Here is an 8,647-nt window from a genome sequence, read left to right as displayed (position 1 = left end):
CCTGTGATGTGGTGCCCTTCCTTGCCCTGGAAGAATCTTTGCTTGTTAAAATGTGCTACTCTAAAGCTTTAGGTATCCACACACCCGTCTCTGGAGCAAGTGTGGCATTGCTCTAAGCTGTGTTTCTAAAACCTCTTCTTCCCTTCCCTTCAGCTACCCTTTTCTTGTCTGTCAAATTCTTGACCTTTGCAACTGTTTTCCACTGTCTTCCCTGTCTTAGCCTTCTCTATTCTGGCCCAGAAAGATCTTCGGAGGGCGATGCCTAGACTTCTGTGCCCCAGATCAGTCAAACGTCCAGAGTGAGTTTGTCCCAGTGTTCCCACCCTCAGGGTTCAAGGACCTGAGCTAAGGCTAGAAGAAACCTCCTTGAACACTTGGTTCTGGTTCTGAGTGAAAGAATACTCTGGGGATATGCACCAGAGCCTTTGTGTCCAAATGAAGGGATCATATAGCACTAGGCATGAGCTTGGAGAGCCACCCTACTGTGCTACAGGTTTGTACTAACCACTCTTTAAGTCGTGTGTGTATGTGTGTGTGTGTGTGTGTGTGTGTGTGTGTGTATGTGTGTATGTGTGTGTGTGTGTGTGTGTGTGTGTGTGAGAGAGAGAGAGAGAGAGAGAGAGAGAGAGAGAGAGAGAGAGAGAGAGAGAGAGAGGCCTACCTGGAACACTGTAGACAGACAGCTGCAGTCACTACAGAGCAGGGAGGAGTCTTCAAAGAAGACTTGTCTGGCTCCAGGTATATAGAGTCACAGGTAACAGGTCACGGGCCTTTGCAAGGTACTTGGTGGAGGAAGAGTGTACTAGTAAGGTCTCGCCAGTGCCTTCTCTTGGAACAAGGAACACTCCTTGACAGAAAAAGAAAAAAAAAAAAGAAAAGAAAGAGAGACATCCCTTGATTTTTTTTTTCCCATTGAAGTGTAAGATGAATGGCTACCCATCTTTATTTAGTCCCCCTTTTTCCCCTGTGAAAGGCACCTAGTTGGTTCGTTGTTTCTTTGTTAGAGATGCATGCAGTGGGGATTTGAGAACGAAGCATCTCGGTCAGCGTAGAGGTCTCATTTAGTCTCCCGAGACAAGTGTTTGGCAGTGCACAAGATGATTCTCTCTTAAAAGCCTTCTGTTGGCCAAGCCCAGTCTCTGTGCTTCTAACCCCAGCACCAGGAGGCAGAGGCAGGAGGGTCCCTGTGAGTTCAGAGGCCAGCCTGGTCAACACAGCAAGTTTTAGGACAGCCAGAACTATATAAAAAGACCTTGCTAGAACAAAACAAACCACCCAGACAAACAACAAGACCCCTCCCATTCTGTTCTTTCTGCAAAGCCAGTGAAATTTAGAAAACACTGTATAAAGAAACGTTTTCCAACAAAAGAGACATTAAATATAGAGCAATTAAAAATGTTTTGAGATTATAATTACATTTCCTCTTTCCTTCTCCTCACTCTAAATACTCTCCACCTTTCTCTGCTTCAAATTCATGGCCTCTTTTTCTATGAATTGTTATTAGATTATATACATATATATACATACATATATATGTATATATATGTATATATTTCTAAATATAACCTGTTGAGCCATTCCCCTCCACCTCTGGCCAACAAGGGGTATGCACAGAGAGCAAGAGGTGGGGCTGTTTGCATGAAAGACTTACACACATGGATGCTTGGCTCCCAGTGGGATCAGTTGGTTGTCATGGGGGCTCAGAACCTAGGAATCATCAAACAGTCATCCAGTGGGAGGACACAGCAATGTCACTGCAGTGAGCCCCAGCATCACGTGACTTTTCCTTTCTCTTTGCTCTCTCAGCCTCTTGTCCCACATGAGTGGTGAGGTGCCGGGCACCAGCCTGCCTGCCCGTCACATGTCTCCCACATCTCTCATTTTGCAGGTACCTCTCATTATTCTGATATGAATTTTAGCTGCCAACCTCTTCCTCCAGGTAAAACTAACAGGGTAAGTGCAGCTCTTACATGCACGTGCTCAGGACTGTTGGACCTAGTTTGTCACTACAGGCCACAGGTCATCTGCTCTGGTACCTGCACTTCAATGCCAGGCTGTAGCACTTGGGCATTGTGGGCATGACAGCCAGCCTAATGGGAATGGGACACAGGCAGGGTCAGCAGGAATTGCTGTTTGAAACTCAGGGACTGAGAGAGGCTGACTTTTCAGATGCTCCCTGGGATCTTCCTTTCAGTGTCCTCCTGATCACTGTCCCCGGGTGTCTGAGGGCCACCGCTCACAAAGGGAACCCACTAGGGAGCTCTGGGAATTTTTGTGTAGTCTCAGCTTCTCGAATTTCCCAGTGTTGTCCCATCCCCCATTCCTGGTAGGTCTGTGTCCTCCCTCCCCTTCTGCCCACCCCAGCTCTGCTCCTCCCTCCTGGGTCTTGAGTGCAGAGCCCTCTGGAGACCCAAAGCCCCCAAGACAAAGGAAAGGGGATGAGGAGAGGATTTCCCTTTCTTTCAGATCTGCAGCTTGATTTTCCCCCAGCTCTGGACCCTCAGATCTAATGTTAATTTGTTAAGCCAGGACCTTATAAATTACTACTCATAATCAGGAAACACTGGGAATTTGGTCACATACTGAGGTTAAAAGGGTAGCTTTTTGTTTCCAGAAATTAGTGATTTTTTTTTAAAAGTACAGATAGTTCTTCAGAAAACTGACAGGAAGCAGGTGAATTTTGAACTTTAATCATGGGTTCAGATCTGTCCTGTCTTGTTTACTGGCTGGGTGTTCTCAGGTACAGTACTTAAACTCTGTGAGCTGCCTGTGGTGTCTTTATCTGACCATGAAAGGGCCGTTTCAAAAATTAAGTTGCCAGGGCTGTAATCATTTCCGTCAGTGAAGTACTTCCCTCACAAGCATGAAAATTTATGTTTCATTTCCAGATACCAGATTAAAAAACAGCCTTCACGGGCCAGGCTCAGTCTCAGCACTGGGGAGGCAGAGGCTGGAAATCCCTAGAGCTCATGGCCAGCCTGCCTAGTAGCCAGCCACCTACTAGGTGATCTTCAAGCCTATGAGGCTCCTGAGAAGAGACACCTAGAGTTGACTTTTAACTTCTATATATATGCATGTGTGCCAACACATGTTCACCAACACATACATGCATACATACACACACACACACACACACACACACACACACACACACACACACACAAATAGATGACTACCAAATGGAAAAAAAGAGAAATGATTACTATAACATATTGAACAGCGTTCACCATGCCCATGGATTAACGGTAAACGAGCCAGCAAACATAATTAGATATCTATTCTCCACCTAGTTGTGTGGATGAGCATAAAGCAAAGGGTCTGAAGCCTTTTCACCTTGAGTCTCTAAGAGAAAACAGTTACCATGGGTGAAATAAACAGAAAACAGAAACAGCACAGAATTTCAAAGTGTGTAAGGTGGCAAGAAATTCAGCGGCTGCAGTGGTGGGAAGGCCTCAGACACGGGAAGAGAACAGGATGTTTGCCAGGAGAGAGGGTCAGGAACACTTGGCTTCATGTCTGAAAAGGCTCAGCCGGACCCTGGCGGCACACCTTTGACCCTGTGGTGTTCTCCCAACCATGCATGTCTGCGTCTCTTGAGATTAATTTTGCGAATGATTTTCATTTCTGGGCTTGCTTTCTTTCTGCCCAGACTATTCCAGGAGTGAATTCAATTTTATGCTGAATCAAAAATGGGAGGGAATTCTGTGGCTTCAGCAAAGGCCTAGTCCTAATGAAGTCTGCTGGTTTCTGGGGCTCCAACTCCCTTCCTGTGCTTTTTTGTCGCTCATTTCCTTGCTCCAAACTGCAGGGCATTGGACTAATGGAGACAGACCCACCTGACCTTGATGAACAAGGAGGCGTAAGAAGCACCGTGGTGGAACTATCTCCCATCTGTATTGACAGATGACCGTGATGTGGGACAATCAATGTCCTCTAAACCAGAGGAATGGGTACACACTGGCCCTGCTTCTAGTCCAGTTGGAGCTGTAGAATCCTTTAAAAAAATCCAGTTTATTTTCTTTATCTATTTTAAATTGTTACTAGTTTTTATGGGTATGGGTCTTTTGTCTGCATGTGTCTATATATAGAATGCATGCAGTACCCAAGGAGGCCAGAAGAGGGCATCAGATTCCCAGAACTGGAGTTAGAGATGGTTGTTAGCCACTAAGTGTGTGCTGGGATTGAAATCGGGTCCTCTGGAAGAGCAGCCAATGCGCTTAATGCCTGAGCCATCTCTCCAGCCTTTGCTTTGTGAATCTTAAAGCTCAATCTGACCATGCCAAAGATGAGGCTCAGTCCTGGTTGGATTTTTTATTTTCAATGATGTGATTGTTCTTCGATTCCTGTATTAGGAATAATTCTTCAGAATTAGCAAACCGATTCTGGCTAGGTAAAAAGAAAGAAGGAAGGGAGGGAGGGAGGAAGAGAGAGAGAGAAGGGGTGGAGTGGGAATGGAAGCTGTGCAGTAGCATAGTGTAGTTTCTAAGGAGACAAGCATCTCTTCTGATTGATGTACACATTCTGAACAGTGTCCAAGGATTTTGTTCATAGAGTTGCAACCCCGTTTCTTCATCACTAGTACAGCTAAAATATAAAGATCCTTCTGAACAGTGTTGTCAGAGTTACACATGATTTTGAGATGAAATGTTGGTTTTTGCAGTAAGGGTTTATGAGTTTTGAATGCTGGTTAATCCTTGTTCCAAGACAGACACTGGTTAAGATGTAGATTTGTTGTTGTTTTTGTTTGCTTTTAGAGTCTGTGGTTCCTGTGTGCTACTTTATCATGGGTTTTTACATATCTCAAGTGAGATAAAACTATTGTTTTTGCTTCCTTTGCCCAATTGTGTATAAGCCTCATATTGTTGACACTTTTACATCGTTGGAATGAATAGAACAGAACCACTCTCAGAGACACTGAAAGATGCTCTAATTTCCCTACATTCCTTCTTCTTACCTGAGCCCGTTCTCTTTCTGGACGTAGAAGTTTCACCTTCATGGGTTTGGTTTTTCTATAAAGAAGCAAACAATATTGCTAAAAGTTGATGTCCTGAAAAATTAACCAGGGACTTGGGAAAATAAATCATTAGCACTTACATTATTTTCTTATTGTGATAAAATACCTGGGGGGGACATCTTAAAGAAGGAAGGTTTATTTTGGCTCCTGGTCTGAGAAGGTACAGTCTGTCTTAAGGAAGTGGGTGGCTGTGGCCTCAGTGAAGTGAGGCCTGGCCTTACTCTTGGCAGGTCAGAAGACAGAGCAGTTAGCTGGGGGCACTCAAACCTGGCTGGTCTAGAGCTGGTGGCTTCTAAAACCCTCTTAACAATGTCTGTCTTGTAGAGCAGGAGACTTTAATTTTTGATCAAGTCGAATTAATCATAAAACTGTATTGTGCTTTTGGTTCTGAAGCCAGGGTATCTAATTTACATGACATGAGTTTCTTAGGATTTTCTTAATATGTTTTACAGCTTCTATAAATATAGTTTGAGGACCTTTTCTATTGGCTCTTTTTTTTTCCTCCCAAATAAGTGATGGAGACCTGGTATATTTATTATTGAGCTTCTGGCATTAAGGCTGGGCAGATACTCATCTATTGTAACCCTAATGTAATCCGATTGGGCTGCCTACCACTCAGCCAAGTGCCCCATTACTGGCCAGCTTAGTCTTGCCCTGGCTGGTTTTGCTCTGTCAGTGTCCTCATGGCGACTCCCCTGGCCACCTGCTCATGGCCAATGCCTCTTGGTAAATTACTCAAGGTGACGCTTGTCTCTTATCTGAGCCCCTCTTTCTCTTTCTGGATGCAGAAGTCCTGCCTTCTCCTCTTTTGCCCAGCTAATAGCTGAATCAGCTCTTTATTGACCAATCAGAAGTCAAGAAATGCATCATAATAATGACAATAACAGAAATCAGCATCCGAATACACAGTAGGCAAAACCATCCCCTTACAAGTTCCAGATTTTACATTTAAGTGTAAATTATTAAGGGGTTTTGTTGAGTCAGCTATTATATTTACTTGAAGACTTAGAGGTTCTTTTCTCCATAGGAATGTCTAGTTGTCTACTGTAGGGAAAAAACTGCCCCTCCCTGTTGTACCTTTGTTGAAAATCAGTTGGGCATGTGTGTGTGGGCTGATTATTCCCACTGCTTTATGTGTTTAAGCAGCGATACCGTATCGAGGCCTTTGAATCTTTATTAGATCTTTTAAAATGAAGAAGTCAATCCAACTTACTTCCTTCTCAAAGTTGTTCAGCGATTCTAGAGCTTTTGCTGTTGAGATAAGTTTTAGGACTATCGTGTGGATATCTACATTAAAATCCTGAAGGAAGTTCTGTTGTTGTTTGCCTGGTTGGTGAGTTGGGGTTTTTAGTTTTTTGGGGTTTTTTTTTTTTTTTTTAATCTTTCTGATCCTGTTCATACTCTTGTAACTATACCTAGAGGCAGGCATCTGGGCATTGTCTAGATTAAGGTTAGCCTCTAAGAATGTCTGAGGGGGCATTCTGAATTTATTTTTATTTCTCTTTGTCACTGCCTCTCTGCCTGCCTGTATGTCTGCTTCTCTCTCTCTCTCTCTCTCTCTCTCTCTCTCTCTGTGTGTGTGTGTGTGTGTGTGTGTGTATACACCTGTGTATGGGTACCCGAGAAAACCAGAAGAAAGCAATAGATCCCCTAAAGCTGGAGTTACATTTGTTTGTGAGCTGCCCAATGTGTGTACAGGGAACTAAACTTGGTCCTCTGCCAGAGAAGCAAGCACTCTTAACCAATGGGCTCTCTCCCTTGTCTGGCGATTGTCTTAATTATCCTCCTTGATATGGAAGATGTACCCTCTTACTGTGGGTGGGGCCATTCCTTAGGCAGCAGATCCTGGATGCAAAAATGGAGACAGCAAGCTAGGTACTGGTGAGCATTGTCAGTGAATTACTCTCTGCCATTGACTGGCTGTGAAGGACCAGTTGCTACAGTTCCCTGCTGTTTCTCAGAGATGAGCTGTATCCTGCCATGGTGAGCTGAAAAACCCCTTCCTCTTTCTCGCTGCTTTTGTCAGGGTGTTTATCCCAGCAGCAGAAAAGTAGACCTCAGGTCTTTATTGCACAACCCAGGCTAGCCTGCAGTTCACTGTGCAGATCAAGTCTCCAATGTGCAGCAGACCTCCCGGCTCTGCTGCTGCAGGTATGTGACAGTTCACTCACTTTGCATGTGTGCTGAGCTTTCGATCAGTGGTGCTTTCACATTACGGAGAGCTTCCACATGATGGGGTGTGTGTGTGTGTCTGTGTGTGTGCGCATGCACACTCAGTGTGGAATGGGTGTGTGTAGTTTTCCCATTAGCCATCTCTCTTCAATGATTTGTGTATTTTATGATTTTTTACCCAGTTTTCTTTTTTACTTTTTATCATATAAATGTTGAATGTACTTTATTAGAGTCTAGACTTATGCATTGTATGTTTTCAGTACAATTTTAAAACATGACTTTTAGTAAAATCTTATTTTCAGGTTGGTTATTACTGTTATTCATAATTTCAATAATTTCTTTTAACAGAATTTTAAAAACTTAACGTTTGGCAAATACATACATACATACATACATACATACATACATACATATATATATATATATATATATATATATATATATATATATATAGGGATCCAATGTAACTGGCATCTATCTAATTACATTTAACTGACAAATAAAAATGTTTAATTAGCATAGTCTTAGAGCCTAAGGTATAGAATCAAGCTTAAGCCTTTATTTACTTCTCTGCCTATAAAATGTTTCTCTGGATATCCTTTTTTTGTTTTTGTTTTGTTGTTGTTTTTTTGTTTGTATTTGATTTTGTATTATGTGATCTACCTTCTCTCTCTCTCTCTCTCTCTCTCTCTCTCTCTCTCTCTCTCTCTCTCACTCTCACTCTCCTCTTTTCTCTTTTGGTTTTTCAAGACAGGGTTTTTCTGTGTAGCCCTGGCTGTCCTGAAATTCACTCTGTAGACCAGGCTGGCCTCAGACTCACAGAGATCCACCTGCCTCTGCCTCCCAAGTGCTGGGATTAAAGGTGCGTACCACTTCCGCCAGGTTGTGTGACATTTAAGTCTATTAGCTAGTATTTTATTTGTAAATTCTTAGAGATTTTCACTGTAGATACTAATGCTATCTTTGATAAAGAAAATTTTATTTCTTCTAATCCTGTTACTTGACTTTGGTTGATTGTTCTGGGCTTATGTGTTAGGATCTGCAGTCTTAAACATTTCTCGAAAGATGGGGATACACATCACTGCCTTATTTTTTCATCCCTGGGTCAGGCATCTAGCCTTATGTGATTTTGTACTGTGTTAGAGGTGGGGCTTTTGTTCATGCCCTTTATAAGGTTGAGGAATTTTAATTCTTTTCTTATATTGTTAAGATTCATTTTTTAAAAATCACAAATAAACATTTTTTTCAGCTGCTTTTTCTGGGGTCTGTTGAGAATGTCATACATTGCTTTTTTTTTTTTTTAATTTCTGTGAGCTGGCAAAGCTTTCTGTAAAGGACCAGTGCAATCTTGTGATATTTAAGAAATATGTATTTTGCCTTTACCTCCAGTTTCTGGCAGATAAAGCGTACAGATCTCCTGAGTGGAGGGCTTGGAGCAGTGACTGTAGTAGTTAATCAAAA

The sequence above is a fragment of the Micromys minutus genome (assembly GCF_963924665.1).
Source record: "Micromys minutus genome assembly, chromosome: 7".
NCBI classification, from domain to species: domain Eukaryota; kingdom Metazoa; phylum Chordata; class Mammalia; order Rodentia; family Muridae; genus Micromys; species Micromys minutus.
This window is presented reverse-complemented; position numbering follows the sequence as displayed.